Raw genomic sequence first — 25,027 nt, 5'->3', positions numbered from 1 at the left:
ACTTTCAAAATAAATAACTATAAATTAACAGTATAAAATGTTTCACATTAGTGTCTGCTGGCTTTACAGTAACAAACAACTTTCAAAATAAATAACTGTATAAAATAACAGTATAAAATGTTTCAGATTAGTGTCTGCTGGCTTTACAGTAACAAACAACTTTCAAAATAAATAACTGTATAAAATAACAGTATAAAAGGTTTCACATTAGTGTCTGCTGGCTTTACAGTAACAAACAACTTTCAAAATAAATAACTGTATGAAATGTGTCACATTAGTGTCTGCTGGCTTTACAGTAACAAACAACTTTCAAAATAAATAACTGTATAAAATAACAGTATAAAATGTTTCACATTAGTGTCTGCTGGCTTTACAGTAACAAACAACTTTCAAAATAAATAACTGTATAAAATAACAGTATAAAATGTTTCACATTAGTGTCTGCTGGCTTTACAGTAACAAACAACTTTCAAAATAAATAACTGTATAAAATAACAGTATAAAATGTTTCACATTAGTGTCTGCTGGCTTTACAGTAACAAACAACTTTCAAAATAAATAACTGTATAAAATAACAGTATAAAATGTTTCACATTAGTGTCTGCTGGCTTTACAGTAACAAACAACTTTCAAAATAAATAACTGTATGAAATGTGTCACATTAGTGTGTGCTGGCTTTACAGTAACAAACAACTTTCAAAATAAATAACTGTATAAAATGTGTCACATTAGTGTCTGCTGGCTTTACAGTAACAAACAACTTTCAAAATAAATAACTGTATGAAATGTGTCACATTAGTGTCTGCTGGCTTTACAGTAACAAACAACTTTCAAAATAAATAACTGTATAAAATGTTTCACATTAGTGTCTGCTGGCTTTACAGTAACAAACAACTTTCAAAATAAATAACTGTATGAAATGTATCACATTAGTGTCTGCTGGCTTTACAGGAACAAACAACTTTCAAAATAAATAACTGTATGAAATGTTTCACATTAGTGTCTGCTGGCTTTACAGTAACAAACAACTTTCAAAATAAATAACTGTATAAATTAACAGTATAAAATGTTTCACATTAGTGTCTGCTGGCTTTACAGTAACAAACAACTTTCAAAATAAATAACTGTATAAATTAACAGTATAAAATGTTTCACATTAGTGTCTGCTGGCTTTACAGTAACAAACAACTTTCAAAATAAATAACTGTATAAAATAACAGTATAAAATGTTTCACATTAGTGTCTGCTGGCTTTACAGTAACAAACAACTTTCAAAATAAATAACTGTATGAAATGTGTCACATTAGTGTCTGCTGGCTTTACAGTAACAAACAACTTTCAAAATAAATAACTGTATAAAATGTTTCACATTAGTGTCTGCTGGCTTTACAGTAACAAACAACTTTCAAAATAAATAACTGTATAAAATGTTTCACATTAGTGTCTGCTGGCTTTACAGTAACAAACAACTTTCAAAATAAATAACTGTATAAATGTTTCACATTAGTGTCTGCTGGCTTTACAGTAACAAACAACTTTCAAAATAAATAACTGTATGAAATGTTTCACATTAGTGTCTGCTGGCTTTACAGTAACAAACAACTTTCAAAATAAATAACTGTATGAAATGTTTCACATTAGTGTCTGCTGGCTTTACAGTAACAAACAACTTTCAAAATAAATAACTGTATAAATTAACAGTATAAAATGTTTCACATTAGTGTCTGCTGGCTTTACAGTAACAAACAACTTTCAAAATAAATAACTGTATAAATAACTGTATAAAATGTTTCACATTAGTGTCTGCTGGCTTTACAGTAACAAACAACTTTCAAAATAAATAACTGTATGAAATGTTTCACATTAGTGTCTGCTGGCTTTACAGTAACAAACAACTTTCAAAATAAATAACTGTATAAAATGTTTCACATTAGTGTCTGCTGGCTTTACAGTAACAAACAACTTTCAAAATAAATAACTATAAATTAACAGTATAAAATGTTTCACATTAGTGTCTGCTGGCTTTACAGTAACAAACAACTTTCAAAATAAATAACTGTATGAAATGTGTCACATCAGTGTGTGCTGGCTTTACAGTAACAAACAACTTTCAAAATAAATAACTGTATAAAATGTTTCACATTAGTGTCTGCTGGCTTTACAGTAACAAACAACTTTCAAAATAAATAACTATAAATTAACAGTATAAAATGTTTCACATTAGTGTCTGCTGGCTTTACAGTAACAAACAACTTTCAAAATAAATAACTGTATAAAATAACAGTATAAAATGTTTCAGATTAGTGTCTGCTGGCTTTACAGTAACAAACAACTTTCAAAATAAATAACTGTATAAAATAACAGTATAAAAGGTTTCACATTAGTGTCTGCTGGCTTTACGGTAACAAACAACTTTCAAAATAAATAACTGTATGAAATGTGTCACATTAGTGTCTGCTGGCTTTACAGTAACAAACAACTTTCAAAATAAATAACTGTATAAAATAACAGTATAAAATGTTTCACATTAGTGTCTGCTGGCTTTACAGTAACAAACAACTTTCAAAATAAATAACTGTATAAAATAACAGTATAAAATGTTTCACATTAGTGTCTGCTGGCTTTACAGTAACAAACAACTTTCAAAATAAATAACTGTATAAAATAACAGTATAAAATGTTTCACATTAGTGTCTGCTGGCTTTACAGTAACAAACAACTTTCAAAATAAATAACTGTATGAAATGTGTCACATTAGTGTGTGCTGGCTTTACAGTAACAAACAACTTTTAAAATAAATAACTGTATAAAATAACAGTATAAAATGTTTCACATTAGTGTCTGCTGGCTTTACAGTAACAAACAAGTTTCAAAATAAATAACTGTATGAAATGTGTCACATTAGTGTCTGCTGGCTTTACAGTAACAAACAACTTTCAAAATAAATAACTGTATGAAATGTGTCACATTAGTGTCTGCTGGCTTTACAGTAACAAACAACTTTCAAAATAAATAACTGTATAAAATGTTTCACATTAGTGTCTGCTGGCTTTACAGTAACAAACAACTTTCAAAATAAATAACTGTATGAAATGTATCACATTAGTGTCTGCTGGCTTTACAGTAACAAACAACTTTCAAAATAAATAACTGTATGAAATGTTTCACATTAGTGTCTGCTGGCTTTACAGTAACAAACAACTTTCAAAATAAATAACTGTATAAATTAACAGTATAAAATGTTTCACATTAGTGTCTGCTGGCTTTACAGTAACAAACAACTTTCAAAATAAATAACTGTATAAATTAACAGTATAAAATGTTTCACATTAGTGTCTGCTGGCTTTACAGTAACAAACAACTTTCAAAATAAATAACTGTATAAAATAACAGTATAAAATGTTTCACATTAGTGTCTGCTGGCTTTACAGTAACAAACAACTTTCAAAATAAATAACTGTATGAAATGTGTCACATTAGTGTCTGCTGGCTTTACAGTAACAAACAACTTTCAAAATAAATAACTGTATGAAATGTGTCACATTAGTGTCTGCTGGCTTTACAGTAACAAACAACTTTCAAAATAAATAACTGTATAAAATGTTTCACATTAGTGTCTGCTGGCTTTACAGTAACAAACAACTTTCAAAATAAATAACTATAAATTAACAGTATAAAATGTTTCACATTAGTGTCTGCTGGCTTTACAGTAACAAACAACTTTCAAAATAAATAACTGTATGAAATGTGTCACATTAGTGTGTGCTGGCTTTACAGTAACAAACAACTTTCAAAATAAATAACTGTATAAAATGTTTCACATTAGTGTCTGCTGGCTTTACAGTAACAAACAACTTTCAAAATAAATAACTATAAATTAACAGTATAAAATGTTTCACATTAGTGTCTGCTGGCTTTAGAGTAACAAACAACTTTCAAAATAAATAACTGTATAAAATAACAGTATAAAATGTTTCAGATTAGTGTCTGCTGGCTTTACAGTAACAAACAACTTTCAAAATAAATAACTGTATAAAATAACAGTATAAAATGTTTCACATTAGTGTCTGCTGGCTTTACAGTAACAAACAACTTTCAAAATAAATAACTGTATGAAATGTGTCACATTAGTGTGTGCTGGCTTTACAGTAACAAACAACTTTCAAAATAAATAACTGTATAAAATAACAGTATAAAATGTTTCACATTAGTGTCTGCTGGCTTTACAGTAACAAACAACTTTCAAAATAAATAACTGTATGAAATGTGTCACATTAGTGTCTGCTGGCTTTACAGTAACAAACAACTTTCAAAATAAATAACTGTATAAAATGTTTCACATTAGTGTCTGCTGGCTTTACAGTAACAAACAACTTTCAAAATAAATAACTGTATGAAATGTGTCACATTAGTGTCTGCTGGCTTTACAGTAACAAACAACTTTCAAAATAAATAACAGTATAAAATGTTTCACATTAGTGTGTGCTGGCTTTACAGTAACAAACAACTTTCAAAATAAATAACTGTATAAAATAACAGTATAAAATGTTTCACATTAGTGTCTGCTGGCTTTACAGTAACAAACAACTTTCAAAATAAATAACTGTATGAAATGTGTCACATTAGTGTCTGCTGGCTTTACAGTAACAAACAACTTTCAAAATAAATAACTGTATGAAATGTGTCACATTAGTGTCTGCTGGCTTTACAGTAACAAACAACTTTCAAAATAAATAACAGTATAAAATGTTTCACATTAGTGTCTGCTGGCTTTACAGTAACAAACAACTTTCAAAATAAATAACTGTATAAAATGTTTCACATTAGTGTGTGCTGGCTTTACAGTAACAACTTTCAAAATAAATAACTGTATAAATTAACAGTATAAAATGTTTCACATTAGTGTCTGCTGGCTTTACAGTAACAAACAACTTTCAAAATAAATAACTGTATGAAATGTGTCACATTAGTGTCTGCTGGCTTTACAGTAACAAACAACTTTCAAAATAAATAACTGTATAAATTAACAGTATAAAATGTTTCACATTAGTGTCTGCTGGCTTTACAGTAACAAACAACTTTCAAAATAAATAACTGTATAAATTAACAGTATGAAATGTGTCACATTAGTGTCTGCTGGCTTTACAGTAACAAACAACTTTCAAAATAAATAACTGTATAAAATGTTTCACATTAGTGTCTGCTGGCTTTACAGTAACAAACAACTTTCAAAATAAATAACTGTATGAAATGTTTCACATTAGTGTCTGCTGGCTTTACAGTAACAAACAACTTTCAAAATAAATAACTGTATGAAATGTTTCACATTAGTGTCTGCTGGCTTTACAGTAACAAACAACTTTCAAAATAAATAACTGTATAAATTAACAGAATAAAATGTTTCACATTAGTGTCTGCTGGCTTTACAGTAACAAACAACTTTCAAAATAAATAACTGTATAAAATAACAGTATAAAATGTTTCACATTAGTGTCTGCTGGCTTTACAGTAACAAACAACTTTCAAAATAAATAACTGTATGAAATGTGTCACATTAGTGTCTGCTGGCTTTACAGTAACAAACAACTTTCAAAATAAATAACTGTATGAAATGTGTCACATTAGTGTCTGCTGGCTTTACAGTAACAAACAACTTTCAAAATAAATAACTGTATAAAATGTTTCACATTAGTGTCTGCTGGCTTTACAGTAACAAACAACTTTCAAAATAAATAACTATAAATTAACAGTATAAAATGTTTCACATTAGTGTCTGCTGGCTTTACAGTAACAAACAACTTTCAAAATAAATAACTGTATGAAATGTGTCACATCAGTGTGTGCTGGCTTTACAGTAACAAACAACTTTCAAAATAAATAACTGTATAAAATGTTTCACATTAGTGTCTGCTGGCTTTACAGTAACAAACAACTTTCAAAATAAATAACTATAAATTAACAGTATAAAATGTTTCACATTAGTGTCTGCTGGCTTTACAGTAACAAACAACTTTCAAAATAAATAACTGTATAAAATAACAGTATAAAATGTTTCAGATTAGTGTCTGCTGGCTTTACAGTAACAAACAACTTTCAAAATAAATAACTGTATAAAATAACAGTATAAAATGTTTCACATTAGTGTCTGCTGGCTTTACAGTAACAAACAACTTTCAAAATAAATAACTGTATAAAATAACAGTATAAAATGTTTCACATTAGTGTCTGCTGGCTTTACAGTAACAAACAACTTTCAAAATAAATAACTGTATAAAATAACAGTATAAAATGTTTCACATTAGTGTCTGCTGGCTTTACAGTAACAAACAACTTTCAAAATAAATAACTGTATGAAATGTGTCACATTAGTGTGTGCTGGCTTTACAGTAACAAACAACTTTCAAAATAAATAACTGTATAAATTAACAGTATAAAATGTTTCACATTAGTGTCTGCTGGCTTTACAGTAACAAACAACTTTCAAAATAAATAACTGTATAAAATAACAGTATAAAATGTTTCACATTAGTGTCTGCTGGCTTTACAGTAACAAACAACTTTCAAAATAAATAACTGTATGAAATGTGTCACATTAGTGTCTGCTGGCTTTACAGTAACAAACAACTTTCAAAATAAATAACTGTATGAAATGTGTCACATTAGTGTCTGCTGGCTTTACAGTAACAAACAACTTTCAAAATAAATAACTGTATAAAATGTTTCACATTAGTGTCTGCTGGCTTTACAGTAACAAACAACTTTCAAAATAAATAACTATAAATTAACAGTATAAAATGTTTCACATTAGTGTCTGCTGGCTTTACAGTAACAAACAACTTTCAAAATAAATAACTGTATGAAATGTGTCACATCAGTGTGTGCTGGCTTTACAGTAACAAACAACTTTCAAAATAAATAACTGTATAAAATGTTTCACATTAGTGTCTGCTGGCTTTACAGTAACAAACAACTTTCAAAATAAATAACTATAAATTAACAGTATAAAATGTTTCACATTAGTGTCTGCTGGCTTTACAGTAACAAACAACTTTCAAAATAAATAACTATAAAATAACAGTATAAAATGTTTCAGATTAGTGTCTGCTGGCTTTACAGTAACAAACAACTTTCAAAATAAATAACTATAAAATAACAGTATAAAATGTTTCACATTAGTGTCTGCTGGCTTTACAGTAACAAACAACTTTCAAAATAAATAACTGTATGAAATGTGTCACATTAGTGTGTGCTGGCTTTACAGTAACCAACAACTTTCAAAATAAATAACTGTATAAAATGTTTCACATTAGTGTCTGCTGGCTTTACAGTAACAAACAACTTTCAAAATAAATAACTATAAATTAACAGTATAAAATGTTTCACATTAGTGTCTGCTGGCTTAGAGTAACAAACAACTTTCAAAATAAATAACTGTATAAAATAACAGTATAAAATGTTTCAGATTAGTGTCTGCTGGCTTACAGTAACAACAACTTTCAAAATAATAACTGTATAAAATAACAGTATAAAATGTTTCACATTAGTGTCTGCTGGCTTTACAGTAACAAACAACTTTCAAAATAAATAACTGTATGAAATGTGTCACATTAGTGTGTGCTGGCTTTACAGTAACAAACAACTTTCAAAATAAATAACTGTATAAATACATGATAAATGTTCACATTAGTGTCTGCTGGCTTACAGTAACAAACAACTTTCAAAATAAATAACTGTATGAAATGTGTCACATTAGTGTCGCTGGCTTACAGTAACAACAACTTTCAAAATAAAATAACTGTATAAAATGTTTCACATTAGTGGTCTGCTGGCTTTACAGTAACAAACAACTTTCAAAATAATAACTGTATGAAATTGTCACATAGTGTTGCTGGCTTTACAGTAACAAAACAACCTTTCAAATATAAGCTATATACAGTATAAAGTTTTCCACCATAGTGTGTCGGCTGGCTTTACAGTAACAAACAACTTTCAAAATAAATAACTGTATAAAATAACAGTATAAAAATGTTTCACATTAGTGTCTGCTGGCTTTACAGTAACAAACAACTTTCAAAATAAATAACTGTATAAATAACAGTATAAATGTTTCACATTAGTGTCTGCTGGCTTACAGTAACAAACAACTTTCAAAAATAAATACTGTATGAAATGTGTCACATTAGTGTCTGCTGGCGTTTACAGTAACAACAACTTTCAAAATAAATAACTGTATGAAATGTGTCACATTAGTGTCTGCTGGCTTTACAGTAACAAACAACTTTCAAAATAAATAACTGTATAAAATGTTTCACATTAGTGTCTGCTGGCTTTACAGTAACAAACAACTTTCAAAATAAATAACTGTATGAAATGTATCACATTAGTGTCTGCTGGCTTTACAGTAACAAACAACTTTCAAAATAAATAACTGTATGAAATGTTTCACATTAGTGTCTGCTGGCTTACAGTAACAAACAACTTTCAAAATAAATAACTGTATAAATTAACAGTATAAAATGTTTCACATTAGTGTCTGCTGGCTTTACAGTAACAAACAACTTTCAAAATAAATAACTATAAATTAACAGTATAAAATGTTTCACATTAGTGTCTGCTGGCTTTACAGTAACAAACAACTTTCAAAATAAATAACTGTATAAAATAACAGTATAAAATGTTTCACATTAGTGTCTGCTGGCTTTACAGTAACAAACAACTTTCAAAATAAATAACTGTATGAAATGTGTCACATTAGTGTCTGCTGGCTTTACAGTAACAAACAACTTTCAAAATAAATAACTGTATGAAATGTGTCACATTAGTGTCTGCTGGCTTTACAGTAACAAACAACTTTCAAAATAAATAACTGTATAAAATGTTTCACATTAGTGTCTGCTGGCTTTACAGTAACAAACAACTTTCAAAATAAATAACTATAAATTAACAGTATAAAATGTTTCACATTAGTGTCTGCTGGCTTTACAGTAACAAACAACTTTCAAAATAAATAACTGTATGAAATGTGTCACATTAGTGTGTGCTGGCTTTACAGTAACAAACAACTTTCAAAATAAATAACTGTATAAAATGTTTCACATTAGTGTCTGCTGGCTTTACAGTAACAAACAACTTTCAAAATAAATAACTATAAATTAACAGTATAAAATGTTTCACATTAGTGTCTGCTGGCTTTACAGTAACAAACAACTTTCAAAATAAATAACTGTATAAAATAACAGTATAAAATGTTTCAGATTAGTGTCTGCTGGCTTTACAGTAACAAACAACTTTCAAAATAAATAACTGTATAAAATAACAGTATAAAATGTTTCACATTAGTGTCTGCTGGCTTTACAGTAACAAACAACTTTCAAAATAAATAACTGTATGAAATGTGTCACATTAGTGTGTGCTGGCTTTACAGTAACAAACAACTTTCAAAATAAATAACTGTATAAAGTAACAGTATAAAATGTTTCACATTAGTGTCTGCTGGCTTTACAGTAACAAACAACTTTCAAAATAACTGTATGAAATGTGTCACATTAGTGTCTGCTGGCTTTACAGTAACAAACAACTTTCAAAATAAATAACTGTATGAAATGTGTCACATTAGTGTCTGCTGGCTTTACAGTAACAAACAACTTTCAAAATAAATAACTGTATAAAATGTTTCACATTAGTGTCTGCTGGCTTTACAGTAACAAACAACTTTCAAAATAAATAACTGTATGAAATGTATCACATTAGTGTCTGCTGGCTTTACAGTAACAAACAACTTTCAAAATAAATAACTGTATGAAATGTTTCACATTAGTGTCTGCTGGCTTTACAGTAACAAACAACTTTCAAAATAAATAACTGTATAAATTAACAGTATAAAATGTTTCACATTAGTGTCTGCTGGCTTTACAGTAACAAACAACTTTCAAAATAAATAACTATAAATTAACAGTATAAAATGTTTCACATTAGTGTCTGCTGGCTTTACAGTAACAAACAACTTTCAAAATAAATAACTGTATAAAATAACAGTATAAAATGTTTCACATTAGTGTCTGCTGGCTTTACAGTAACAAACAACTTTCAAAATAAATAACTGTATGAAATGTGTCACATTAGTGTCTGCTGGCTTTACAGTAACAAACAACTTTCAAAATAAATAACTGTATGAAATGTGTCACATTAGTGTCTGCTGGCTTTACAGTAACAAACAACTTTCAAAATAAATAACTGTATAAAATGTTTCACATTAGTGTCTGCTGGCTTTACAGTAACAAACAACTTTCAAAATAAATAACTATAAATTAACAGTATAAAATGTTTCACATTAGTGTCTGCTGGCTTTACAGTAACAAACAACTTTCAAAATAAATAACTGTATGAAATGTGTCACATTAGTGTGTGCTGGCTTTACAGTAACAAACAACTTTCAAAATAAATAACTGTATAAAATGTTTCACATTAGTGTCTGCTGGCTTTACAGTAACAAACAACTTTCAAAATAAATAACTATAAATTAACAGTATAAAATGTTTCACATTAGTGTCTGCTGGCTTTACAGTAACAAACAACTTTCAAAATAAATAACTGTATAAAATAACAGTATAAAATGTTTCAGATTAGTGTCTGCTGGCTTTACAGTAACAAACAACTTTCAAAATAAATAACTGTATAAAATAACAGTATAAAATGTTTCACATTAGTGTCTGCTGGCTTTACAGTAACAAACAACTTTCAAAATAAATAACTGTATGAAATGTGTCACATTAGTGTGTGCTGGCTTTACAGTAACAAACAACTTTCAAAATAAATAACTGTATAAAGTAACAGTATAAAATGTTTCACATTAGTGTCTGCTGGCTTTACAGTAACAAACAACTTTCTAAATAACTGTATGAAATGTGTCACATTAGTGTCTGCTGGCTTTACAGTAACAAACAACTTTCAAAATAAATAACTGTATGAAATGTGTCACATTAGTGTCTGCTGGCTTTACAGTAACAAACAACTTTCAAAATAAATAACAGTATAATGTTATATGGCTGGGGGGGCCGGGCTGCACACTTCCTGAGGTACGTTAGATTTTGTGACTAACAGTTATACAGTCAGTAAATGTGGTGTCCCTCACACCTTATTGTATTGAGCTGTTTGTTAGTCATGTATCAGCTTCCACTGCGGTGGAGTTTTGTGAACTGGATGTTCCATGCCTGCAGGTTGGGAAGCTGATCAGTAATCAAGCCAGGAAGTGTTTGCTGTTTGTACACCTTTAAGTGTTCTGTGTGTAGAGTGTGGACTCACATAATGGTTCCTTCTTTCACAGACTCGGTTGTTGCGGCCACCTGGGGGGTGTCGGCGGGGTCCTTGAGTCCGAAACAGCTTCTGGCTCCGGACCGTTAGCGCTGCTGGGAGCGCACCACGCCAGGCCGCACCTTTTTGTTGTTATATTATCACTGTTATGTATTAAATTCAGTTAGCCTTTGTACCGTGCTCTGCTTATTTCATACTGGGTCCTTCAAACGCTGGTCGGTTCTCCGAGCTGCGTCCGACACATAACAGTAGTCTCTGGCCAAACATCACGGACCCAGCGGTAGCAGAGACGGTAACGCGCCGGGAAGGCGGCAGCAGACGTTCAGTGGTTATCCGGATCAGTTGCGGGGCTCTCCGCCCGGAAGGTGCGTGTTTGAGAACCCATTACTGGATACTGATTTGTGCTCTCTTGCAGCCGTGTTCCTGTCTTGTGCCTTATCCGTGGGTCGTGGTGGAGTGTGACTGGCGACGGCTTCGCGTCACACGCCGACCGGATAAGAGGTGTAAACGGGAGCTGCAAGAGTGCGTTTGTAATGGGTTCACGCGCACGGCGGAGCTCTGTTAGCACGGGTCGCTGGGCTTCCTGTGCTACAGTCGTAGCCCCGTTTCCCCGGACAAAGGTAACTACTGCGTCTGTTGTATCAGCTCCGGCGTTATTTAGTTGAGCACATTTTGGTTGTGTGTTGCACTCAGCTGCGCACACAAAAGCAGCTCGTTTGTTTTTTTCTGTCGCCAAAGGGGTTTTTTCATTTTTAGCACTCTGGCTCCCCCTTGTGGTGACTGAATCACGTTACCGTCAAGCTCTTGAGTAGGAACAGGTGTGTTCCATTTGGTTGAGCTTGACGGTATAACTCACTGATTTGTTTTGTGTTAGTCCATTTTGTGTGGGTGTTTTTTGAGTTGGTTTTTGTGTGGGATTTTATTTTTTGTTTTCCACTATTTGTCTGGGGTTGTGACCCTGCAGCCTGTTTGACAACGAACAAATACAAAAAAAAAAAACAAAACAACAAAACAAAAAAAAGGACCCAACCAACTGTGTGTTGGTCTGTTTGTTTTTTTTCTTTTATTTCTTTTTGTTTCACATCCCCCGGGGTTAGATGGAACGGTCCCCTGGGGGGTGATGGGTTGTTTTTTCTCTTTGTTTTTTGTTATACCCTCTCTTCTCCTCTGACTCCAGCCGGGGGTGCCGTAGTGTCGGCATTGCTGGAGGGGTGCAGTTAGGTTGTGCTGGGCGTTTCCCAGGTGGCCTCTGCACCCAGGAGGGGAGGGGGGGGGGGTTTGGGGTGTCTTTTTGTTTTCCCCCCCCAGTTTCCGCCCTCAGGGTTTGACTGTGGTGTCCTCTGGGGGGGAAAGGGCGTTGGGTCCATCTAGCCGTGGACGGCCGGGGCTGGGTCCATGGGTCATGAGGGGAGGCGTCTCCTGGGGTTGACGAGTGGTCCTCTGGGAGGCGCTGGTAGTCCCCGTGAGTGACGTTGGATCCCAGAGGGACCTCGGCCGTGGTTATTACTCCTGGAGCTGGCGGGTGGCCCTCTCGGGGGTGTTGGTCCCTACGTGTCGTTTGGGGGGAGGAGGGGGGGGTATTTTGGCATTTTTGTTTGTGAGCTCAGGTTTGGGTTTTTCTGTTCTCCCCTTCCCTGGGGTTTGATGGAACGGTCCTCTGGGGGGGGGGGGGGGGGGGTGTTTTAGTATTTTTGTTTGTAGGCTTGGGTTTGGGTTGTTTTTCCTTTCTCCCCTTCCCTGGGGTTTGATGGGACGGTCCCCTGGGGAGGGGGGGGTGTTTTGGTTGTTTTGTTTTATGACTAATCACACATGTTTGGATAAAGGCTTACCGCACAGGTGTAGGAACTCCTGGCCACACCTGTGCTAAGAGACTGTCAGAAACAAGGGCAAAGATGCAGCCAGTTCAACCAGTCTGTTGGAGGATGAACGCAGACGCGGTTTCCAGCCATGGTCCCTGGAGGGGGGTGTTTCTCCTGGGCCAGGTGTGTGTGGTCGCCGGGAGGCTTCCCGTGAGGGTGGGGTACTGTTATATGGCTGGGGGGGCCGGGCTGCCGGTTTGTTTGTTTTTTGGTTTTCCTCCCAGGTGGCGTGCGTTTGGGACTGAGTGGCTGTGTTGCTGAGGCTGTCAGGACCTCACCCTGATCACCTGCGACTCGTCAGGACTCACAGCTGTAGTGCATCTGGATGGATTGGAACATGTTGGCATTTAAGACTGGAGTGCACAGTGTGTATTTGCCAGAGACTCGACCTTGTGACCAGACGGGTGAGATCGTCGTCTCGGGAGCCATCTCATCAACAGCGGATGCTGAGAACGTCCAGGTTTGATGCACAGTCTGTGAAGAGGAGGGGGTGAGGTCTCACGCTCGTCAGCACACTTCCTGAGGTACATTAGATTTTGTGACTAACAGTTATACAGTCAGTAAATGTGGTGTCCCTCACACCTTATTGTATTGAGCTGTTTGTTAGTCATGTATCAGCTTCCACTGCGGTGGAGTTTTGTGAACTGGATGTTCCATGCCTGCAGGTTGGGAAGCTGATCAGTAATCAAGCCAGGAAGTGTTTGCTGTTTGTACACCTTTAAGTGTTCTGTGTGTAGAGTGTGGACTCACATAATGGTTCCTTCTTTCACAGACTCGGTTGTTGCGGCCACCTGGGGGGTGTCGGCGGTGTCCTTGAGTCCGAAACAGCTTCTGGCTCCGGACCGTTAGCGCTGCTGGGAGCGCACCACGCCAGGCCGCACCTTTTTGTTGTTATATTATCACTGTTATGTATTAAATTCAGTTAGCCTTTGTACCGTGCTCTGCTTATTTCATACTGGGTCCTTCAAACGCTGGTCGGTTCTCCGAGCTGCGTCCGACACATAACATATAAAATGTTTCACATTAGTGTGTGCTGGCTTTACAGTAACAAACAACTTTCAAAATAAATAACTGTATAAAATAACAGTATAAAATGTTTCACATTAGTGTCTGCTGGCTTTACAGTAACAAACAACTTTCAAAATAAATAACTGTATAAAATGTTTCACATTAGTGTCTGCTGGCTTTACAGTAACAAACAACTTTCAAAATAAATAACTGTATGAAATGTGTCACATTAGTGTCTGCTGGCTTTACAGTAACAAACAACTTTCAAAATAAATAACAGTATAAAATGTTTCACATTAGTGTGTGCTGGCTTTACAGTAACAACTTTCAAAATAAATAACTGTATAAATTAACAGTATAAAATGTTTCACATTAGTGTCTGCTGGCTTTACAGTAACAAACAACTTTCAAAATAAATAACTGTATGAAATGTGTCACATTAGTGTCTGCTGGCTTTACAGTAACAAACAACTTTCAAAATAAATAACAGTATAAAATGTTTCACATTAGTGTCTGCTGGCTTTACAGTAACAAACAACTTTCAAAATAAATAACTGTATAAAATGTTTCACATTAGTGTGTGCTGGCTTTACAGTAACAACTTTCAAAATAAATAACTGTATAAATTAACAGTATAAAATGTTTCACATTAGTGTCTGCTGGCTTTACAGTAACAAACAACTTTCAAAATAAATAACTATAAAATAACAGTATAAAATGTTTCACATTAGTGTCTGCTGGCTTTACAGTAACAAACAACTTTCAAAATAAATAACTGTATGAACTGTGTCACATTAGTGTCTGCTGGCTTTACAGTAACAAACAACTTTCAAAATAACTGTATGAAATGTGTCACATTAGTGTCTGCTGGCTTTACAGTAACAAACAACTTTCAAAATAAATAACTGTATAAATTAACAGTATAAAATGTTTCACATTAGTGTCTGCTGGCTTTACAGTAACAAACAACTTTCAAAATAAATAACTGTATAAATTAACAGTATAAAATGTTTCACATTAGTGTCTGCTGGCTTTACAGTAACAAACAACTTTCAAAATAAATAACCGTATGAAATGTGTCACATTAGTGTCTGCTGGCTTTACAGTAACAAACAACTTTCAAAATAAATAACTGTATAAAATAACAGTATAAAATGTTTCACATTAGTGTCTGCTGGCTTTACAGTAACAAACAACTTTCAAAATAAATAACTGTATGAAATGTGTCACATTAGTGTCTGCTGGCTTTACAGTAACAAACAACTTTCAAAATAAATAACTGTATAAATTAACAGTATAAAATGTTTCACATTAGTGTCTGCTGGCTTTACAGTAACAAACAACTTTCAAAATAAATAACTGTATGAAATGTGTCACATTAGTGTCTGCTGGCTTTACAGTAACAAACAACTTTCAAAATAAATAACTGTATAAAATGTTTCACATTAGTGTCTGCTGGCTTTACAGTAACAAACAACTTTCAAAATAAATAACTGTATGAAATGTGTCACATTAGTGTCTGCTGGCTTTACAGTAACAAACAACTTTCAAAATAAATAACAGTATAAAATGTTTCACATTAGTGTGTGCTGGCTTTACAGTAACAAACAACTTTCAAAATAAATAACTGTATAAAATAACAGTATAAAATGTTTCACATTAGTGTCTGCTGGCTTTACAGTAACAAACAACTTTCAAAATAAATAACTGTATAAAATGTTTCACATTAGTGTCTGCTGGCTTTACAGTAACAAACAACTTTCAAAATAAATAACTGTATGAAATGTGTCACATTAGTGTCTGCTGGCTTTACAGTAACAAAACAACTTTCAAAATAAATAACAGTATAAAATGTTTCACATTAGTGTGTGCTGGCTTTACAGTAACAACTTTCAAAATAAATAACTGTATAAATTAACAGTATAAAATGTTTCACATTAGTGTCTGCTGGCTTTACAGTAACAAACAACTTTCAAAATAAATAACTGTATGAAATGTGTCACATTAGTGTCTGCTGGCTTTACAGTAACAAACAACTTTCAAAATAAATAACTATAAATTAACAGTATAAATTTTTCACATTAGTGTCTGCTGGCTTTACAGTAACAAACAACTTTCAAAATAAATAACTGTATAAATTAACAGTATAAAATGTTTCACATTAGTGTCTGCTGGCTTTACAGTAACAAACAACTTTCAAAATAAATAACTGTATAAAATAACAGTATAAAATGTTTCACATTAGTGTCTGCTGGCTTTACAGTAACAAACAACTTTCAAAATAAATAACTGTATGAAATGTGTCACATTAGTGTCTGCTAGCTTTACAGTAACAAACAACTTTCAAAATAAATAACTGTATAAAATAACAGTATAAAATGTTTCACATTAGTGTCTGCTGGCTTTACAGTAACAAACAACTTTCAAAATAAATAACTGTATGAAATGTGTCACATTAGTGTGTGCTGGCTTAACAGTAACAAACAACTTTCAAAATAAATAACTATAAAATAACAGTATAAAATGTTTCACATTAGTGTCTGCTGGCTTTACAGTAACAAACAACTTTCAAAATGAATAACTGTATGAACTGTGTCACATTAGTGTCTGCTGGCTTTACAGTAACAAACAACTTTCAAAATGAATAACTGTATGAACTGTGTCACATTAGTGTCTGCTGGCTTTACAGTAACAAACAACTTTCAAAATAAATAACAGTATAAAATGTTTCACATTAGTGTGTGCTGGCTTTACAGTAACAAACAACTTTCAAAATAAATAACTGTATAAAATAACAGTATAAAATGTTTCACATTAGTGTCTGCTGGCTTTACAGTAACAAACAACTTTCAAAATAAATAACTGTATGAAATGTGTCACATTAGTGTCTGCTGGCTTTACAGTAACAAACAACTTTCAAAATAAATAACTGTATAAAATGTTTCACATTAGTGTCTGCTGGCTTTACAGTAACAAACAACTTTCAAAATAAATAACTGTATGAAATGTGTCACATTAGTGTCTGCTGGCTTTACAGTAACAAAACAACTTTCAAAATAAATAACAGTATAAAATGTTTCACATTAGTGTGTGCTGGCTTTACAGTAACAACTTTCAAAATAAATAACTGTATAAATTAACAGTATAAAATGTTTCACATTAGTGTCTGCTGGCTTTACAGTAACAAACAACTTTCAAAATAAATAACTGTATGAAATGTGTCACATTAGTGTCTGCTGGCTTTACAGTAACAAACAACTTTCAAAATAAATAACTGTATAAATTAACAGTATAAATTTTTCACATTAGTGTCTGCTGGCTTTACAGTAACAAACAACTTTCAAAATAAATAACTGTATAAATTAACAGTATAAAATGTTTCACATTAGTGTCTGCTGGCTTTACAGTAACAAACAACTTTCAAAATAAATAACTGTATAAAATAACAGTATAAAATGTTTCACATTAGTGTCTGCTGGCTTTACAGTAACAAACAACTTTCAAAATAAATAACTGTATGAAATGTGTCACATTAGTGTCTGCTAGCTTTACAGTAACAAACAACTTTCAAAAAAAATAACTGTATAAAATAACAGTATAAAATGTTTCACATTTTACTGTTTACAAGTCACTAAGTTTGACTCTTAGTCTTGTCCATCCAAATTGGAAGTCCCAAAAACCAGTTTTATTTGTTATTATCTATCGTCCACCTGGTCGTTACTGTGAGTTTCTCTGTGAATTTTCAGACCTTTTGTCTGACTTAGTGCTTAGCTCAGATAAGATCATTATAGTGGGCGATTTTAACATCCACACAGATGCTGAGAATGACAGCCTCAACACTGCATTTAATCTATTATTAGACTCAATTGGCTTTGCTCAAAATGTAAATGAATCCACCCACCACTTTAATCATATCTTAGATCTTGTTCTGACTTATGGTATGGAAATTGAAGACTTAACAGTATTCCATGAAAACTCCCTCCTGCCTGATCATTTCTTAATAACATTTACATTTACTCTGATGGATTACCCAGCAGTGGGGAATAAGTTTCATTACACTAGACGTCTTTCAGAAAGCGCTGTAACTAGATTTAAGGATATGATTCCTTCTTTATGTTCTCTAATGCCATATACCAACACAGTGCAGAGTAGCTACCTAAACTCTGTAAGTGAGATAGAGTATCTTGTCAATAGTTTTACATCCTCATTGAAGACAACTTTGGATGCTGTAGCTCCTCTGAAAAAGAGAGCTTTAAATCAGAAGTGCCTGACTCCGTGGTATAACTCTCAAACTCGCAGCTTAAAGCAGATAACCCGTAAGTTGGAGAGGAAATGGCGTCTCACTAATTTAGAAGATCTTCACTTAGCCTGGAAAAAGAGTCTGTTGCTCTATAAAAAAGCCCTCCGTAAAGCTAGGACATCTTACTACTCATCACTAATTGAAGAAAATAAGAACAACCCCAGGTTTCTTTTCAGCACTGTAGCCAGGCTGACAAAGAGTCAGAGCTCTATTGAGCTGAGTATTCCTTTAACTAGTAATGACTTCATGACTTTCTTTGCTAATAAAATTTTAACTATTAGAGAAAAAATTACTCATAACGATCCCAAAGACGTATCGTTATCTTTGGCTGCTTTCAGTGATGCCGGTATTTGGTTAGACTCTTTCACTCCGATTGTTCTGTCTGAGTTATTTTCATTAGTTACTTCATCCAAACCATCAACATGTCTATTAGACCCCATTCCTACCAGGCTGCTCAAGGAAGCCCTACCATTATTTAATGCTTCGATCTTAAATATGATCAATCTATCTTTATTAGTTGGCTATGTACCACATGCTTTTAAGGTGGCAGTAATTAAACCATTACTTAAAAAGCCATCACTTGACCCAGCTAATTATAGGCCAATCTCCAACCTTCCTTTTCTCTCAAAAATTCTTGAAAGGGTAGTTGTAAAACAGCTAACTGATCATCTGCAGAGGAATGGTCTATTTGAAGAGTTTCAGTCAGGTTTTAGAATTCATCATAGTACAGAAACAGCATTAGTGAAGGTTACAAATGATCTTCTTATGGCCTCAGACAGTGGACTCATCTCTGTGCTTGTTCTGTTAGACCTCAGTGCTGCTTTTGATACGGTTGACCATAAAATTTTATTACATAGATTAGAGCATGCCATAGGTATTAAAGGCACTGCGCTGCGGTGGTTTGAATCATATTTATCTAATAGATTACAATTTGTTCATGTAAATGGGGACTCTTCTTCACAGACTAAGGTTAATTATGGAGTTCCACAAGGTTCTGTGCTAGGACCAATTTTATTCACTTTATACATGCTTCCCTTAGGCAGTATTATTAAATGGCATTGCTTAAATTTTCATTGTTACGCAGATGATACCCAGCTTTATCTATCCATGAAGCCAGAGGACACACACCAATTAGCTAAACTGCAGGATTGTCTTACAGACATAAAGACATGGATGACCTCTAATTTCCTGCTTTTAAACTCAGAGAAAACTGAAGTTATTGTACTTGGCCCCACAAATCTTAGAAACATGGTGTCTAACCAGATCCTTACTCTGGATGGCATTACCCTGACCTCTAGTAATACTGTGAGAAATCTTGGAGTCATTTTTGATCAGGATATGTCATTCAATGCGCATATTAAACAAATATGTAGGATTGCTTTTTTGCATTTACGCAATATCTCTAAAATTAGAAAGGTCTTGTCTCAGAGTGATGCTGAATAACTAATTCATGCATTTATTTCCTCTAGGCTGGACTATTGTAATTCATTATTATCAGGTTGTCCTAAAAGTTCCCTGAAAAGCCTTCAGTTAATTCAAAATGCTGCAGCTAGAGTACTGACAGGGACTAGAAGGAGAGAGCATATCTCACCCATATTGGCCTCTCTTCATTGGCTTCCTGTTAATTCTAGAATAGAATTTAAAATTCTTCTTACTTATAAGGTTTTGAATAATCAGGTCCCATCTTATCTTAGGGACCTCATAGTACCATATCACCCCAATAGAGCGCTTCGCTCTCAGACTGCAGGCTTACTTGTAGTTCCTAGGGTTTGTAAGAGTAGAATGGGAGACAGAGCCTTCAGCTTTCAGGCTCCTCTCCTCTGGAACCAGCTTCCAATTCAGATCAGGGAGACAGACACCCTCTCTACTTTTAAGATTAGGCTTAAAACTTTACTTTTTGCTAAAGCTTATAGTTAGGGCTGGATCAGGTGACCCTGAACCATCCCTTAGTTATGCTGCTATAGACTTAGACTGCTGGGGGGTTCCCACAATGCACTGAGTGTTTATTTCTCTTTTTGCTCTGTATGCACCACTCTGCATTTAATCATTAGTGATTGATCTCTGCTCCCCTCCACAGCATGTCTTTTTCCTGGTTCTCTCCCTCAGCCCCAACCAGTCCCAGCAGAAGACTGCCCCTCCCTGAGCCTGGTTCTGCTGGAGGTTTCCTCCTGTTAAAAGGGAGTTTTTCCTTCCCACTGTCGCCAAGTGCTTGCTCACAGGGGGTCGTTTTGACCGTTGGGGTTTTTATGTAATTATTGTATGGCCTTGCCTTACAATATAAAGCGCCTTGGGGCAACTGTTTGTTGTGATTTGGCGCTATATAAATAAAATTGATTGATTGATTGATTGATTGACATTAGTGTCTGCTGGCTTTACAGTAACAAACAACTTTCACAATAAGTAACTGTATAAAATAACAGTCTAAAATGTTTCACATTAGTGTCTGCTGGCTTTACAGTAACAAACAACTTTCAAAATAAATAACAGTATAAAATGTTTCACATTAGCAGCACCTGGATAGGATACACACATTTTTAACAGTTCTTTTTAAGGCAAGAGCCGAGCCCGTTCCACGCTGACTGTGTCCCCAGCTGTCGAGAACACTCTTTCAGAAGGAGTGGAAGAGGTCTGCACACAGAGATATTTTTTGGCCAAACTTGCCAGCATTGGCATTTGGTCATTCTTCTGCCACCACCACAGGAGGGGATTGGTGGAGCTGAGGACTGCTGGAAAGCTCCTGTAGGTCTGCAGCTCTTTCTTTACCTTTTCAGTCACTGAGGGAGTAGTGACATCTGCCCCAGTCTGGATTAGCAGGGCCTGGTCTTCGTCCTCAAAGAGCTGACCAAGTGCTGAAAGCTTCTTTCTTTTTACAGGTGCTGCTGCCTCTTCTCCTTCATATTCATCATCTTGCAGCACATTTCTTTGTCTTCTCTGCCTCCTCTTCCTCATGGGTCACCACTCCACCCTTAAAAATATAGCATACACAACAAGTAATTAAAACAATGTTTGCATTACAACAGAACACACAAGTCTACTTTATGCCCCAGAATGAACAAACCTTGTTTGCACTTAGTGCCACAGCTGCATTTTCTAGGCGGGTCCAAACAGCCTCATCATGCACCCAGCCTTTGAAGCGTGGATCTAGCGCTGTAGCCTCCTCTTTATTTGCTTCCTCCTATAAAAGAACATAAAATTATTTTGATGATCAATTCTAAATGTGAACAGTTGGATGGCAAAATTAACTGAATGATTTACATACTGTGTAGCGGCATGAGAGGTCACCCCAGACCTTCTCCTTGATGGCTCTTCTGAATGCAGTCTTCATCTGTCACCTCGAACTTGGCCCTCAGTTTGTCCAGGATGGGGAGGATCTGCCCTGCTGTAGCATTCTTGTCAGAGGAGACTGCAAGTGTGGATGTGTATAGGACTTTCATGGTGTCCACAAAGTCCTCACACTTGCTTATGTCATCATCTGACACCCTCTCTAACCTAGGAGCAAAATACAAAGTATATATGGATAAGGATGTTTTGTGTCAGCAGGATACTTGTAATTAAATTTTTGTCATCTCTTTACTATTGGACTTATTTTTTTAAATCAGTTTATACCTGTCTCTGTCCATGGCCTTCTTTATGCGTGGGTCCCTTGCAGCAGCCTGGATGGCAGGGTGCTGTTCAATGAATCGCTCTACCATCAGGAAGAGACTGTTCCACCTGGTTTTCACATCCAGTGTGAGGGAGCGCTCATCAAGGCCTTAAAGAAGACAAAGACAGAGTTTTGTCCCAGTTAAATGTAGTTGAAAAAAGAAGAGTATAAATAAAATATGCATTTAGATATATTACCATTACAAGATTTTTTATTCTTCTATAAACTGACCTTCTTTCACCCACCGAGGAGTCTCTGTTTCTCTTTCACAACAGGCTTTGCAAGGCTATTTCTTCTAAGCCAGTATCCTCCCAGACCAACTGGATATGTTTTTCACAGTGTACAGTTTTTGGGCTGCAATGTTGAGCGTGTGTGCGAAACAGCCCATCTTCAACACCCTCATCTTCTTGACAGCTACTTCCATGTTGGCAGCGTTGTCAACAGTAACAGCTACCACTTTGGACTTGTAGACCATGGGGCTTAGCTTGAAAGAGGCTTAGAAATTAAGTTTCGTTTGACATATGTTTGTTGTTGTTTTTCTTTTGAGGTTAGAAAGCGCCTTGTTACTGCAACGTTTTTTATCTATTTTAGATTATGGAGACCTGTTATATATGAATGCTTCAGCTCAGTGCCTGAGAAAGAGTGACTCTGTATATCATGCTTAATGAGGTTCATTACGAACTGTAGGACCCTGACTCATCATTGTGAAGTGTATTCTCGAGTGCGATGGCCTTCTTTGTCCACCAGGAGGTTGATCCACTGGTATACTTTTATTTATAAGGCCATGCTTGGATTACTGCCCTCGTACATCTGTAACTTAATCACACAGAGAAGTGTTGATTCTTATGGTTTGCGTTCCAACAAACATTTGCTACTCTCTGTTCCTTATGTCCACACTGAAACTGGAAAAAGGTATTTCACCTTCTCTGCCCCTTCTTCATGGAACACTTTGCAAAAGGACTGGAAACTTACAGAACTGATCACGTTAAATGACTTTAAAGCCAGACTGAGAGCACTTGAGACAGCCTCCTTCACATGTACTTGTTTTAATTAATTTATTTATTAATTTATTTTATACTGTAACTGCATTTTTATTGCTGCATCTTGGCCAGGGCTCCCTTGAAAAAGAGGTTTTTAATCTCAATGGGACTTCCCTGGTAAAATAAAGGTTAAATGAAATGAAAAATATGAGCGAACAACCTGACAACACTTATTCCTATGTAATTTAGGGGTGCTAAATTCAAAAATGATGTTTTCTTGGTCATAAATGTGCACATTAACCCTTCACGCCCCAAAACGTACAATATAAGAGCAAAACACTAAAAATTGTTTAATTGTGGGGGAAAATGAGCAAACAAGCTGAAAATAGGTATCCTTGGGTATTTTGGGGGTGCTCAATTCAAAAATGATGTTTTCTGGGTCATAAAACTGGATATTAACCCTCCATGAATCAGAAAATCCTATATCAAATATGATACACTTGGCGTTATTGTTGTGTGTTGGGGGGGTGTGGCTGGATATTTTGGTGTTCTTTTCTTTTCTTTGCTCTCCAGGTGGTATGAAAACTGATTTGTCTGTGGAGAAGGTGCTGGCTGAAGAGTCCTTCACCCTCATCAACATCATGTGCAGCACCTGTGGATGGTGCTCACATGCAACCTTAAAGACTTTCAGCTGAAGCAGATAATTAGATGGCGTTCTGCATTTAAGCCATGTGTGATTCAAGCAGAATTGCCGGGAACATGACCTTGTGATGTTCGTTTGTGAGACGCTGAGGACCGCGCCTGGGTTTGACACATCGAGCCTGTGAAGCAGGAAGGGTGAGGGACACATGCTGTCAGCACACATCAGAGGTGATTAATTGTTTGACTACTTGTTGATAGTAACTTGGTATTTTGTTACGCAGTATATTTGAATTGTGATGAGAATTGTGCAGCTTGCTTCTCACTGCTGTGGCGTGCGGACAAGTGATCCTCCACCTGTTGTGAGAAGCTGCTCATTTGCATAAAGCTTAAAATACAGACCTGAATGTGTTGCTGATAGTGTGTGTCTTTTGAAGGATATTAGTTGTAACTGCTGACTTACCTCACCTCTTCTATCCTTCGCAGAGAGTCGGTTTGTCGTGTCCACCTGGGGGGTGTTTGGCGGTAACAGTGAGTCCAGAAGCGCCGGGCTTCGATCCTTTTGGGTGCTGGAGAGCGTGCCAGCCTTCACTCCACCAGAATGACGCTGTTTTAGTTTCTACACTTTATTATGCACCAGAGGCTGAAAAAATAAATTGTTTTTGTTATTGGAACCGCTTTCTGGTTATTTTAGCACTGGGTTCCGTCAGACGCAGGTCCGCTCCTCAACCCGCGTCAACACATAACAGTTATAGGGTTAAGCACTACAGTCATATTAAAACAAAGACTGTAGATTTGAAACAGCTGTTACTAATTAATGTGCAGGTAATATTTTGAGAAAAATGGTATTCTGGCACATTTGTACCATTAATCAGGGGATACAAGAGTCAGATCTTTGTTCAGTAATGGGTCAAACGAAATTTCATATTTCTGTGGAATGCCCCATGGTCTATTGACTTCAAAGTCATCTAGGATGCCATCTATTTCTTCTGCGACAACGGGCCTTTTCTGTGAGACATACACTGCCCTTGTATGGAGGACTTTCTCCCTCAGCTCCGCCTCCACTACATAGTGAACAGTGACAGTGATGTAGTGGTCTTGAGCCACACTACTCCACAGGTCAGCTGTCACTGCAACGTTGTCTACTCCTTTCAGTTCCTCCTTTACGTTACTTTTTTCCACACTGTACCAAGCTGGTACTAGTGTGTTGCAAAGTTCATTTCAGTTAGGGGGGTTGTATTTTGGATTGAGAGCCCTTGTCATCTCCCTGTTGTGAAAAAATAATAAT

The sequence above is a fragment of the Thalassophryne amazonica genome, chromosome 6 (genome assembly GCF_902500255.1).
Source record: "Thalassophryne amazonica chromosome 6, fThaAma1.1, whole genome shotgun sequence".
NCBI lineage: Eukaryota > Metazoa > Chordata > Actinopteri > Batrachoidiformes > Batrachoididae > Thalassophryne > Thalassophryne amazonica.
This window is presented reverse-complemented; position numbering follows the sequence as displayed.